Here is a 15,157-nt window from a genome sequence, read left to right as displayed (position 1 = left end):
TTGAACAACACGGGTTTGAACTGCATGGGTCCATTTGTACATGGATTTTTTTCAATAAATATAGTACCTGTATTTTCATTTTAGGGATCTTTAAATTAACTAAGTGTGGGAAAAATTTGTGTTTGATTAGAGATCACAACATGTGGTATCAAAAGAACCAGGGTTTGAGACCTGATTCTATCCAAACTATTTAAGATTCCTGGCCTTGGGTGAGTCATTTACCAATTCCTTTGCTTCTGAAGCAGAGATAGCCTTACAAGGACTTTCGACTGCGTGGGGTTACACCACGTTGTTCAAGGGTCAACTGTATTTACTGATTGATTCTTTCATTGATCCACCTGTAATAACAGAGTCAAATTCCATAACAAAAACTAAGAACAAGATCCTTGAATATTACTAACATATGTCCACAGGATAATTTCTAACGGACGTATGGTATAGACTAGATTTCTTACTGGGTTGGACCTCAGAGTTCCAGACAAGTACTCATCATCCATGACTTACACCCCACCAGCATCACCATTGGTCCAGGATTGGCCCTCATTACCTTCAATCATGTCTGCATGTTTTTATTGATTAAGTCATCAATTCACTAATAATAATAAAATAAATGCCTGGAGGTCATAAAAACTTGAAACAAGATCCTTGAATATCTCTAACATTTCTCTATAGAATTACTTCCCACTGACAATATATATATATTTCATTAATTGGCCACAATGTTTTCTATATAGATTAATTAATACAATACTTTATATTGGCCCCATTTTACTGTTTGAATGTGACAAAACCATGTCTTTATAGAGGGAGGTTTAAATCAACTGTGACTCAAATTAAAATTGATTAATGTATAATTAATTAATTGTACATTAATTAATTAATTGAATAATTAACTGTGAAAATAAAATGGTCTTTCTTTTTTCTCCTTAATTGACCACAGATGTACTGAATTGGCCCACACATGATCTCCATTCATTTAATTTGTACATGTAGCCATTTATTCCCTTCCAATAACAGAGTTAACACCCATGACAAACCACCAAACCAGAAGCAATTACTTTGACTGCTACTTACGTAAGTTTCTATAGTCCTTAATTGAATCGTTGTGCATCCATTCTGTAGAGTACAAAGCAAATATGAAAATAGACAGATTAGATTAGGTAGATAGATAGACAGATAGATAGGAAAGGCTAGATTCAGATTTTTCTAGTTGACTTCAAGTCAACAACTGATGAGGAATAAACCTTAAGTGCTTGTTGTATATTAAAACTCTCCATGGTATATTGCTTGATTGATTGAATCAAGTATTAAATGTAATGAATATAATGAACACCTCTGAAAGCAACACCAGACAAAAGAATAAGAACTATGTGTGTCCCCTACCCAGTCAGGTAAGAGCTACAACAACTTTCTAAATGAATCTTTCTTGGAGAGAATCGGTTAATCTGAGTCTTAGATTCGAGCACATTCTCAGCAATTGTCCATGCTTGTCCCATCTTTATATATGTATGTAGGTATATAGCTATACATGGAGTCATTTTATCTTCCATTTTTTTAAAGTAATTGCACCAACAAGCCAGGAAGAGAAATCCTCTCTAAATATATTGACAATTTCAAAAATTAAGAGCCTAGGTCTACTTTTTTTATCTAGAGAGCAACTGTTAGAACTGGATTAATCACTCTCCTTGTTTCATAACACATGGTCCTCACTGGGTCATGCGTTACCTTCTTTCAAGGAACTGATTAAAATATTAACTTATTCCTTGATACATTTATAATAATAACATTAATACTTGTGACTCCACAGAAACAGAACAATATTAATGCCTGTGCATATGCTCACTAGGCACAGAAAAAAGATCAGATAATTTTTTCTTGTTCTTTTTTTAATTAAAAAGTAGAAGATCATTGAATTAATCATAACTTGTCATGTGACATTCTCAACATAGGTCCAAGTATAAGCCCACTCTCAATTATGTAGTTATTTAATCAATAATTAAGTAAATGTTTTGCCCTTCTCTTAATAAAACAAAAACCAACAACCCAACCCAGAAAAACAACATGAGCTCTTACACCCATTTATCAAGATGCTCTTTACTCAAAATGGTCAGCTTCAATCAATTTATTTTACTGGAACTCAGTGCTTCAGAAATGTGTTAATAATGATTTTTATATTACATATATTACATTACATTCTCCCATATTTGGACCAGGAATAAACCATTTTGTCCTTATTCATGTATACTTTCTTGATTTATTCATGCATTGAGTTACTGAAAATACAATACTCAGAAACCCAAGCACAAGAACAAACTCTTGAATATTTTTAAGTCCTTGAACAAGTTCATTTCCTGTAGAGATAAAGAGGACTGAATCTTTTTGTAATGGACCTCAGAGTTATAGGGTTTAATCAAAGTCCTTGACTTCAGACACCCCAGGGTACTCATCATCGATCCAGGCTAAGCAATCTTTTTCTTCATTTATACCTTTGCTCATTGATCCATTCATTGATCCACCAACAGTAATAACATCAATATCCATGAATTTAAAAAAAGCCAAGAACAAGACCCTTGAATATGACCAACATCTGTGTATAGGCTCTTTTCCCATAAACTAGATCTTTCTCAATAGATGAGATCTCTTTTTGTAGTGGCCCTCATTGAGGTATGTATGGATCAATTATCATCCTTGTTTTCTATGCTTCCCCTTCCAGCTCTCTTGCATCTTCCTAATCTAAATAATTCAACAAACACTAATGAAAAATTCACTCCAAGATCTTTTGACAAGATCTTTTGACTATTATTATTTTAGTTTAGTCATTAGAATCCTTACCCACAAAGGTAACAGTCAAGATCTTCCTCAAAACAGACTGATGAAAGCAGCCATGGTCTTCATTCTGTGGAGTCAAATGCCAATGTTCAAAAGAATGAACAGTCCAGAATTAGATTGATTTAAAAGGACATTAGTTGCGTGGTACTAGGTTAATCATTAAGTTGATTCAAGTGTCATTTTCATCACTGACCTGAGAACAGCACTCCTTTTTATTACTTGATTTAACTATTACTTATAAATAATATAATGAACACTGTTGAATTCATCACTCAAAAATAAGAACTATGACTATTGCTCATATCTGTCTATAGACCCCTACCCACATAGGTAAGAGCCTAGATAATCTTTTTTTAATGGTCTCAATTTGTGCAGAAATGGTTGAAGTTAAAATCTGTGATTTATGGCATAGTCTCACCAAGGTCTATGCTTGACCCTACTCATATATTAATTCAATTGTTCATTGTTTTATTTATTCATTTATGGAATTATTCATGGAATACTTGATCATATATTCAACTATACAAACACACGCACACACAAAGTGTGAAAAACCCGGAACAGAAATGATCTTCATGTACATGTCTATATGTTCATACCTAAACTAGGAAGAGAGGATTAGTAGTATACATAAAGATTAGTCATTATTCTTGCTTCTTACTGAGCCATGTTTGCCTCCTTTTAGACTATTGACTGTGATTAGGACTTCATCTATTTACATGTAAGAATACATCGATATCTAGGAATTAACTAACATTAGATAGGAAACTTGAATAATATTTATTATCTCCATATGTCTATTTCACTACACAGAGGTTTGAAAACTAGATTCTTTTATTATTTTTAATAAAACTCAGTGAACAGAGTTGGATTAATAATAACTCTTCTCATAAGGCACATTCTGAAGATGAGCTTTGCTCATTCTTTTTTCAATTAAATAATTATTTAATAAGCATTTATTTATGTAATTTTTCCCTTCTCTAAGTAAAAACAACCAACCAGCAAACAACCACCTACATAAAACAATAATTCTGAATCTTACATACATCTGTATACATATTCCTTCCAAAAGAAGGCAAACAGCCTTTATGTATATATTTCACTGGAATTTAGTGCTACAGAAACATATAACAATAATCCATGTTTCATTACATACTCTCATAACTGGTCCAGGCCCAGCTTCTTTTACATTTACCCATCTTTACATTTCTTCATTTATTCATGCATTGATTTACTTATGAAAATCAATCTATACCCAGAAGGTGTGGACGCCTGTCATCAAGACACCTGAATATTCTGAACTTCTGCTCTACACTCATTTCCATAAAGGAAAAAAAAGAGAAGGCCACTTTTAAATGATGGACCTCAGAGTTACAGATGGCTTTAATCAAAAGTTTTGATTCAGACACCCTCCAATCTCATCATTGGTCCAGGCTCGGCACTCTTTTTCTTTGTTATTTATACCTTCATTTTCCCATGAGTCACAGACTCCCAAGAACAGGATCCTTGATATAACCATGATAATTGTCTCTAGACTGATTTCTGACAGAGCTTTCAGACTAGATCTAAGGGTAGCCTTGCTTCATCTCAGTACCATCACAAAAAATGACCCATGATTGGGCCATGTTCATTTAATTCACCCAATTTTAAACATGCTGTAGTGAACATCCAAAAACCACAATGGTGCCCTACATCTAGAACACACACAGTAAGTTCCACCTTCTAAGAGCTTCCTCTAAACAATTAATAGGCTGGATCTCTAACAATATGGAAATGCTTAAACCAACTGCAGTGCAGAAATAATATGAAATAGCAAATGGTTCTGAAAATTAATTAAATACCTTTCATTTCTTTTTAAAATGAATCTCAGAGGTGCTGAAATGTGTTCATTCTACTCCTTGGCCCATAACACATTCTTCACTATTGGTCCATACTTGGTGTTCTTGGATTTGGTTTTTATGTATACAGCCTTTTGTTCTCTTGAACTACCTCAGTGACCACACATGAACAAACCATACGAACAAAACACAGAAACTTTGATTGTTACTTACATTGCTCCTTACCTACAGAAGTAACAGCTAAGATCTTCATCATTGGACAACGACTGAATCCAACGTGGAGTGTTCATTCAGAAGGAAAAGGCAGATTTTTAAAAGAATGAAAAGTGTAAACTTAGATTTTTAAAATAGAAGTTAGTTCTGCATTACTAGATTAACCAGAAACATTGGTTTGTGTCACATTTTCATCAATCCATCCAACAGTGGTATCCTTTTCATCTATTGACTTAATTTTTAGTGTGAAATAAAATAATAAAGACTTCTTAAATGTTTTTATGAAGGTGTTTTAATCTATCACCCAATATAAGGACTATAACTATTATTAATATTTGTCTATACACCTACATAATCGCAAAAAGGCCACATAATTTTTTTAATGGGGAAAACTTTTGCAAAATGTGATAAATTTAAATTCTTATTTCAAAACACAATCTGGCCCCTTAGTGCCATATACTTTAACTATGTACTTATTGATTAATTTATTCACTCTTTTATTTAATAATTCTAAGCATAATTTAATTATCTAGACTTTTTTTTTTGAAAGGAAATACAAACTGATAGAGCCATCTGCTATTCAAAACTAAATACTATTACATGCAACTTTCTCTATCAGCAATGACCAAAATGGTAGCCACTGGCCACTTATAGCTTAAAATGTGCCTAGTGTTACTAAGGAACTAAATTTTTATTTTTGGCTGTTTGAATTTAAATGTTAACAGCAAGATGTGTTTAGAGAGTGGGGTCTATGTGATCCTTCCTTAAAGATGGAGGGGCTCAGATCTTTTTTATTTAAGTGGATTTCTAGGCAATAAAACAGGATTAATCATGCTCCTTCACATATTACATATGCTCCCAACGGGCCCACAGTTTGTACTCTTTTAAATAATAGATTGAGATATGAAATTATGCTTTACTCACTTATAATAATAGCACTAATATTGGTGAAGCCTAAGAACACTTGACAAAAGCGCTGAGAGACACTAAATCTATCCATTTGATGATTACTCACAAAAATCATCAACAACGTGCATTTACTTTTTTAAAAATAAAAATCAATGAACACAAGAGGATTCATAATTAGTATATTCTCATGCTTAGACCTTTTGTATATTTCAATAACTATCTAATCATTTGTATTTTATTTTTTCATTATTGATTATATTAAACTACTACTTATTAAATATGTTATATTAATATGTTTATCATGATTTGTTATATTACTATTGAATATATTTATTATTATTATTGTACAGTTATGTAAATATTCTTAAAATAAGACATACAACCAGAAACTCACCACCAACCAAGAACAACACTGATGTTCACATATATCTATGCTCCCAAAGGAGGAGTAGCCTTGGTCTATTTTATTGAACTCAAATTTTCAGAAATGTATTAACAATCATTTTTGGTTCATAAGCTCCTTTCATAATTGGACAAGGTGTAGCCCTCCTCTTTATTTATACTTTATTTATTCATACATTTATTTACTTACAATAATACAATCCATATTCATAAACAACAAAAGGTCAAGAACACAATCCTTGAATATTTCTGACTTCGTAAGCACATTTCCCAAAGATGCAACGGACCTCAGAGTTACAGACTGGGTTTAATCAAAATGTTATTCAGATGCCCCACGCATACTCATCATTGATCCAGACTTGGTATTCTGTGCCTTTGTTTGATATATTGTTCTTGACTTATTCATTGATTCATTAATAATAATACAGTCAATGTCCATTAATTAGGAAAATAAAACCAAGATCCTTGAAGATATGAATATGTCTGTGAACATTCACTTCCTACAGAGCTAGAGAAGTAGCTCTCTTTGTGCAATGCAGCCCAGCATTGAAAATAGGAGTGAATCCATTTCCTTGCATCATATCAGTTCCATATTAGCCATTCGTCCATGCTTGGACCTCTTTCACTTAACATCCATATTTTAAAGATGAACAATGAACTTCCATTTTATACCACAACTAAGAAAAATGCAAAATTTTCCATTTTTGTATATTCTCCTCCTCAGTGGGTTCATGGTCTATAACAATACCAATGGAGAAGTTTATATCCACTGTGGTAAAAAAAATTAAATGGAATATTAAAATTTTCTGAAAGTGAGTGAAATGCCTTTCATCTTGTTGTCCTAATAAATTCAGTCATGCTGAAATGCTGAAACGGAGTGATCATAATTCTGAATTCCTAACACACTTTAATCATTGGTCATCCACCTTGAATTGTTTGTGTATGCAGCCATTTATTCCCTCAAAACATCTCAGTGGATACCCATGACCAAGACCCCCAAGTAGAACATGAACTTTATTACTTACACAGATCTCTTCTCTCTTTATCCAAAGGGTAAAACTCAAGATCTTTGCCATGGGCTAATAATCAAATATGGTAGAGTTGTTCATTCTGAGCAGTAAAAAGCAAATTTTAAAAAGAATCAATCTACAATTACGCATTTTTAAACATCAAGAATCAGGTAACAATAATCCTTGGTTTGCATTCTATTCTCAACATTTGGAAAGAGAGAGCTCTACTTTATATTTATTAACTTGTGCAATTCTTAATTTTAAATAATACAATGAACACCACTGGATCTAGCAGTAAACAGAAGAAAAATAACTATAATTATTAAGAATATGTCTCGGGGCTTCCCTGGTGGCACAGTGGTTGAGAGTCCACCTGCCGATGCAGGGGACACGGGTTCGTGCCCCGGTCCGGGAAGATCCCATGTGCCGCGGAGCGGCTGGGCCCGTGGGCCATGGCCGCTAGGCCTGCGCGTCCGGAGCCTGTGCTCCGCAACGGGAGAGGCCACAACAGTGAGAGGCCCGCGTACCGCAAAAAAAAAAAAAAAAAAAAAAAAGAATATGTCTCTCTACTGACTACCCACGAAGAGCCAAGATCATCTTTTTTATTGAACTTTATTTGTGTGGCATTGGATACATGGGAGATTCAACTCATGGCACAATCTCACCAATGGTCCAAGCTTTACCCTACTTAATATATTTATTAATTCACTCACTAATTCCTTTATTTAATTACTCATGGAATAATAAGACCATCCCTTTATTTTTCTAAAAGAATTCCAAAAAGCTTAAACAATCATCAAAACAGAACTGAAACACTATTATTTACAAATGTCTATGTACACCATTGGAAAGGCCTGTGACTCTTTATCTTCCTGCGGACATCAGTTGTGTAAAACATGATGAATCACAATCTTTACATCCAATTGCATGCTTTCCATTGAGGTAATATTGACTGACTTTTTTGAAAAATTGATTGAGATACAAATGTATACATTTGTTCACTTATAATTAAACTTCAGTATCTGTGACCCACCCACACTGGATAAGCACCTTGAATAATATTTACATTTGTCCTAATGTCATTACCCAATTGAATAATATTTACATTTGTCCTAATGTCATTACCCAAAAGAATAGCAAACTGGTTCCTTTAATTTAAGTTTGTTTGTATGCAACATAAAATTGCATAAAAAGATTGAATTAATCACAAATGTGGCTGAATAAAAGAGTCTCATCATCATTCAATGCCTTCCCTCCCAATTACACAGTTTATTCAATCAACTATTTATGTAAATGTATTTCTCTTTCCTTAATAAAATGATCGATTGGCAACTCGCCTCCACACAAAACAAAAACATTGAGTTTTGTGTGCAAATGACCATATGCTCCTTACAAAAATGATAAGAGCCTTGACTATTAATTTACTGGGACTAAAAATCTCAAAATTGTTTTCGTAATTATCAATGTTTCATTGCATGCCTTAAAAAGTACTACACATATATCTCTCTTATTCCTCATTCACTGATATATTTCTTTATTCATAGGCTAAATTTATTCTAATAATGCTATTCATACCCCAAACCAAAAAGCCTGAGAATAAGGTGTTTGTACGCTCATTTCCCACAAAGAGAATAATGAGATGTCTCTTCGTTATGGACCTCAGAGTTGCAGATGGGCTTAATCAAAATTCTTGTTTCACAAACCCCATGAGATTCATCACTGGTCCTTGCTAGAAAAATTTTTTTCATTTATTGATTAATTTTCTGATGCACAAATAATACAATCACAGAATTCCAAAAACAAGATCCTTGAATTTTAGGCTCTCACCCTATAGAGCTAATAAACGACATTTCTTCTATAATGGAACTCAAACCTGCACGTGTGGATGGATCAACATCCCGGCTTTGTATCAAACCCACATTCAGCATCGCTTCCTGTGTGGCCCTCTTTTATTTAATTCATCTGTATGTCAAAGATGGTTCCATGAAAAACAATGAAACCACCATCTGAATCACCTCTGGGCTGCCCACAAAGAGTTATCAGCCCCTCTACCCATATGCAAATGGTGAAATCAACCATGGTAGAAAATAGAAAATAATATTAAACAGCTAGGAGAATAAATTAAATAACTTCTATCTGCTTTTAAAATGACCTCAGTTGTGCTGATTTAGATTAAACATAATTTGAGGTTTGTAACACATTCCCATCATTGGTCCATACTTGAAGTATTTTATATATTTCATGTATGTAGTACATAATTATTACTTTGGAATTCTTCAGCTAACACTCATGAATAAACCATTCAAACAAAGAATATGAACCAAGGGACTTACTTATATTAGACTTTATGCTCCTTGCTTGCGATAACAATTCTTTATTAAATGATTAAATCAGCTGTCCTGTGTTCACTCTGGGGAGGAAAAAAGCAGATTTAGACTAGATTTCAATTTTTTAATTATTGTTAGCCAGGCAGAACTAGATAACAATAAACTTTGGTTCAAAAATGTAATTTTTTTACTAATCCAGTATTGAATTCTTAGTTATGAATAATATAATAAACATTATTAACTCCACCACTTAGCCCAAGATTAAGATCTGTAATGATTACAGATATCCACGAATATAAACATCTGTTAAGTACATGGTTATTTAATAGATTTTTGACTGATGCAAACACTTTTCCTTTTCCTAATTAAAAAATAGCAAACTACCAAAACTCAAAACATTGCCTCCTGACCACAGATACTCATATGCTCCATGTGAAAGAGGATTGCAGACTAAACCTGTTCATTCTACTTCAGAACTGTATTAATATTAATACTTATTTTATTGCACTCTACTGATTGCTCCATGAGCAAATCTCTTCGTTTTTCAGATGTACATTTCTTTCTTCATTCATGCACTGATTCACTTGCAATAATACAATCCGTATCCATGAACCACAAAAGCCCAGGAACAAGTTTATTGCCTTTTCCTAACTTCTACTACTAGTTAATGTCTACAGAGAATATTTACTAGTTCTCTTTCCATAGTGGACCTCAAAGTTACACAGAGCACTTAATCAAAGTTATTGACTCAGATACCTCCCCCAATACCCATCATCGACCCAGGCATGTCTTTCTATTTCTTCATCCACTTATGCCTTCTTGAACTGATTCACTCGTTCATGAATTCACGAATAATTATACAATCAATTACCTTCGGTGACGCAAAACTAAGAACAAAAGCCTTAAATACAACCAAGATCTGTTCGTTGCCCCTGTTCATGTAGAGTGAATAGACTCAGTCACTTTTCACTGTGAGGCTCTGTTTTACATGTAGGGATTAATCAACATGCTTGCTTCATATCAATCCCTTACTTAAGATTAGTGCCCACCTGCTACTCTTTCACTTGATTCGTCCTTACATTAAAGCTAGTGTAATCAACAACCACAGACCTATCATCTTAGCCCACAACTGACAAAAATGACATCTGCCATCTTCCAAAGTACTCCAGCCTCAAAGAGTTAACAACTGAGATCTTAATCAATGAAGAAATGGATTCAGCAAATGTGGCAAGAATATTAAGTAGGAAGTTAAACTGCTCTGAAAATACGTGAAATGCCCTCCATCACTTTAGTAACGGTCCTTAGTTGGGCCGGGTCAAATTAATCATAAATGTTAGTTTATGACACATTCCAATCATGAGCTGGTAACTGGCATTCCTTAATTTCATGTACTATTTAACTATTTATTTTATTGAAATAATTTAGTGGGATCCCATTAATAACCCCCATTGGAGCTTAGAACACCAACATTGATGTTTCCTTATTTCGGTCTTTAAGCTCCTTAGTCTCAGAAGTAAGGGTCTTCACCTTTAGAGAATGATTAAATCAGATGTGTGGTGTTCATTCTATAAAGAAAAATAAGAGCCTATTATCAAAAACTATAGAGTTAGCTTTTTTCAAATTGCTATAACACATTCTCATCATTTTCCTAAGAATGGCACTCTTTTATTTACTTACATTTTACTATTAAATTATATGAATACCACCGAATTCATTGTTCAACACAAAATTAAAACTACAATTACAGATATCTGACTTTACCTGCTACTTACATAGGAAGAGCCAAGATCATCTTATTGGACTTCTGCAGAATTGGACATATTTAATATGTTTCATGGTACCATCTCACCAATCCTCCACTATATGGACTTATGGATTCATTCACCTACTGATTCATTTTATTTTTCAAAGAATAATATTATCATGTCTTTATTTTTCTAAAGAAAACTCAAAATGGTTAGACACTAACCCAGAATCAAATTACTGGAACTTGGAAAAGTTCAGGTGTACCTTTCAAAGAATAGAAGAGCTTAGAATTTTTCCTAGAATATCTGACTCAGAAAACAAAATGAGTCAGTATCCTGATATCAAATCATGTGTTCTGAATTGGTCTGTGGTTTGCTGACTTCCTAAAAAATAGATTAAGATATAAAATTATACCTTCTTTCTCTTATACAAGCATATCAGTATCTGTGATCTTATCCACTAGACAAGAACACTGAACAAAATTTATGGCTATCTATGGTCATTGCCATTGAGAATAACAGACTTGCTTCTTTTTTTATTGTTTTAACAAAAATCAATGAAAAACAGGATTGGATTAATTAGAAGTGTTGTCTTACAAAACATTCTCATCAGTGGTCTCTGGCTCTCAATTAAGTGGTTATTTAAACAAGTATTTATACAAGTAAATGCATTTGCATTTCCTTAATACCACAACCAGTCAGCAACCCACCACCACCACAGAACAAAAACTGTTATATACAAATGACCATACATATACCACTTTCCAGAGCAGTAACAGTCTCTACTATTAATGTATAGTAAAGAGTCAGAGTCTCAGCTAGATTTTAATAACAATCCATGTTTCGTTACATTCCTTAATAATAGGTACATGACTTATTATATTTTTAAATTCATTGATACATTTCACTTATTTATGGCTCAACTTTATAATAAAAATACAATCCATCCCCAAGAACCACAAAAGTACAAACACAAGGTACCATGTGCTCATTTCCCACAGAGGGAATAATTTAACCATGTGCCTCTTTGCAATGGACCTCAGAATTGCATATGGATTTAATCAAAACTCCTGTTTCAGATACCCCATGGAACTCATCATCGATCCAGACACGTTGTTCTTTCTGTATTTACTTATTAATTGATCCATGAATAACAATATAATCATAAAATTCCAGGAACAAAATCTCCTTTTATAATGGACCTCAGAGAACATGTGTGATCAATCAACATCCATGCTTCATACCAAATCCACATTCACCATTGGTCCATCTGGGTGTTACTTTTATTTAGTTTGCCCATGTTTTAATGATGGTTCAATGAAAAGTGATGAAAGCACCACCTTTAATCACTTCTCAAACACAGAGTCTTCCATGGGCTTGTGGGTTGCCACACAGTTACCAGCCAGTGCTATACCGATATGGAAATGTTTAAGTCATTTCTGGAGGAACATAAAATGTAATATTAAGTAGTTCTAAAAATGAATGAAACAACTACTGAATTAGACTGCTGAATTAGACTAAACATAATTTTTGATTCATAACATATTTCCATCATTGGTCCATATTTGGGATTTTTATTTCCTTTATACACATTGATTCTTTTGAAATACCACTAAGTATTTGTGAACAAATCATCCTACCCAAGGATAGGAACTTCAATTCTTACTTATTTTTCTCTAGGTTCTTAACTCACAGAGCTAACTGCCAAGATTTTGCTTCTTAGAAAATGAATAAGTGTGCTGTCCTGTGGTCATTCTGTGGAGGAAGAAGGAGAATTAAACTAGAATTTAAGCGTATTTTAGTTACTTGGAGCTAGGGAGTTATAAACTTCGGTCCTTTTTAATTAATCCAGTATTCGACTTTTACTTTTAGATACTTTTAGTTATAGCCACTGTTGAATTCACACATAAGAATAAGAAAGATATTTATCAAAAATATCTTTATAGGGGGCTTCCCTGGTGGCGCAGTGGTTGAGAGTCCGCTTGCCGATGCAGAGGACACGGGTTCGTGCCCCGGTCCGGAAAGATCCCACATGCCGCGGAGCAGCTGGGCCCGTGAGCCATGGCCGCTGGGCCTGCGCGTCCAGAGCCTGTGCTCCACAACGGGAGAGGCCACAACAGTGAGAGGCCCGCGTACCGCAAAAAAAAAAAAAGTATATATATATATATATATATATATATATATATATATATATATATATATATATCTTTATAGTTTAACAGTTTTAACAGAATAAAAGATAATTTTAATGGATGCTACTTTTGCAGAATTAGGTACATTTAAATCTTTATTTGGGTACCTTTAAATCCAATAAGAGGTTAATATCCAACATATACAAACAGCTCATACAACTCAACATAAAAAAAAAAAATTAAAAATGAGCAGAAGAACTGAATAAGCATTCTTCCAAAGAGGAAAAGCAGGCGGCCAACAGGCACATGAGAAGATACTCAACATCGCTAACCATCAGGGAAATGCAAATCAAAACCACAGTGAGATACCACCTCACACCTGTCAGAATGGCCATCATGAAACATAACACAAATAACAAATGTTGGCAAGGATGTGGAGAAAAGGAAACCCTCATATACTGTTGGTAGGAATGTAAAACATGGAAAACAGTATGGAGGTTTCTCAGAAACCTAAAAATAGAACTATCATATAATCCAGCAATTCCACTCCTGGGTATATATTCAGAAAAAAACCCACTAATTTGAAAAGATACATGCACCCAAATGTTCACAGCAGCATTATTTACAATTGCCAAGATATGGAAGAAACCTAAGTGTCCATGAACAGACGAATGGATAAAGAAGATGTGGTGTGTGTGTGTGTGTGTGTGTGTGATGGAATACTACTCAGCCATAAAAAAGAATGAAATAATGCCATTTGCAGCAACATGGATGGACCTAGAGATTATCATATTGATATTAAGTGAAGTCAGACAGAGAAAGAAAGTATGAATCTAACAAATACAACAAACTAGTGAATATAACAAAAAAGAAGCAGACTAGCAGATACAGAGAACAAACTAGTGGTTATCAGTGGGGAGAGAAAAGGGGGAGGGGAAATATAGGGGTAAGGAATTATGAGGTACAAACTATTAGGTATAAAATAAGCTACAAGGATGTGTTGTATAACACGGGGAATATAGTCAATAGTTTATAATAACTATAAATGGAGTATATAACCTTTAAAAATTGTGAATCACTATATTGTACCCCTGTAATTTATATATTATATATCAACTACACTTCAGTTTAAAAAAAACAGAAAAGGAAACAACCCATAATCTCATTTTTAAAAATTCTTATTTCACATTCTCAGTGATGACTCTGCTTGATTCAATTTTATATGTTCATTTATTTATTTACTTAACTACACATGGAATGATTAAATTATATGCTTATTATATGAAAAAAGTCAAAATGGTAAACCAGCCAGTAATCCAGAACAGAAATATTATTATATGCAATGAATTATATGTCCCTTATCAAAAATGGGAGTAGGCTAGGAATTTTTTCTTTCTATAAACATCTGTAGCAAAAACCCAAACTAATAATTATCATTGTCTCATAAAACATGGTCTTCCAATGATCTGTGCTTTCTCTTATTTTAAACAATTAAGATAGGATTTTATTTACACATTCAATTATAATAAAACATCAATATCTATGAATGCAAAGACACTAGGAATAAATCCTGAATGATACAAACATCTGTCTATCCACTTGTTAGTCACAGACATAACAGACTAGATCATGTTTGGGCTGTTAATAAAATTCAGAGAACACAATCTGTTCAATCCTAATGTTTTTTATATGACCTGTCATCAACATATGTCCATAACTGCTTCTCATTCAATGAGCTTCTCGTTCATTTAT

At 33.5% G+C, this 15,157-nt stretch overlaps 1 long non-coding RNA gene, 6 other non-coding genes and 1 pseudogene across 9 annotated transcripts in view; all 8 read right to left on the bottom strand.

Annotated features, from left to right (window-relative positions):
- Positions 1-459: 459 nt before the first annotated feature.
- Positions 460-530, bottom strand: LOC117200346 (uncharacterized; annotated as a pseudogene).
- A 1,854-nt stretch (positions 531-2,384) lies between these two features.
- On the bottom strand, positions 2,385-2,457 carry LOC117200188 (small nucleolar RNA SNORD113/SNORD114 family). Its single transcript, XR_004481666.1, has one exon. It is a non-coding gene; the product is annotated as a small nucleolar RNA SNORD113/SNORD114 family (small nucleolar RNA).
- Positions 2,458-4,187: 1,730 nt separating this feature from the next.
- Positions 4,188-4,261, bottom strand: LOC117200169 (small nucleolar RNA SNORD113/SNORD114 family). The gene has a single exon (XR_004481645.1). It is a non-coding gene; the product is annotated as a small nucleolar RNA SNORD113/SNORD114 family (small nucleolar RNA).
- Positions 4,262-4,884: 623 nt separating this feature from the next.
- LOC117199757 (uncharacterized) overlaps positions 4,885-15,157 on the bottom strand; it is a 60,014-nt gene continuing 49,741 nt past the window's right edge. The window contains exons 8-10 of one of the 3 annotated variants that reach the window (XR_004481081.2): positions 9,535-9,611; positions 7,217-7,301; positions 4,885-4,933 (exon numbers count right to left, since the gene is read on the bottom strand). This is a non-coding gene — a long non-coding RNA (uncharacterized LOC117199757). Of the gene's footprint in view, positions 4,934-5,385; positions 6,961-7,216; positions 7,302-9,534; positions 9,612-15,157 lie in introns of those variants that run through there. The other 2 variants (XR_007475433.1, XR_004481086.2) reach the window with 2 other exon arrangements.
- LOC117200183 (small nucleolar RNA SNORD113/SNORD114 family) lies at positions 6,473-6,547 on the bottom strand. The gene has a single exon (XR_004481662.1). It is a non-coding gene; the product is annotated as a small nucleolar RNA SNORD113/SNORD114 family (small nucleolar RNA).
- LOC117200202 (small nucleolar RNA SNORD113/SNORD114 family) lies at positions 8,854-8,928 on the bottom strand. Its single transcript, XR_004481686.1, has one exon. It is a non-coding gene; the product is annotated as a small nucleolar RNA SNORD113/SNORD114 family (small nucleolar RNA).
- On the bottom strand, positions 10,233-10,310 carry LOC117200206 (small nucleolar RNA SNORD113/SNORD114 family). The gene has a single exon (XR_004481688.1). It is a non-coding gene; the product is annotated as a small nucleolar RNA SNORD113/SNORD114 family (small nucleolar RNA).
- Positions 12,306-12,380, bottom strand: LOC117200199 (small nucleolar RNA SNORD113/SNORD114 family). The gene has a single exon (XR_004481680.1). It is a non-coding gene; the product is annotated as a small nucleolar RNA SNORD113/SNORD114 family (small nucleolar RNA).

The sequence above is a fragment of the Orcinus orca genome, chromosome 2, assembly GCF_937001465.1.
Source record: "Orcinus orca chromosome 2, mOrcOrc1.1, whole genome shotgun sequence".
NCBI lineage: Eukaryota > Metazoa > Chordata > Mammalia > Artiodactyla > Delphinidae > Orcinus > Orcinus orca.
This window is presented reverse-complemented; position numbering and strand designations above follow the sequence as displayed.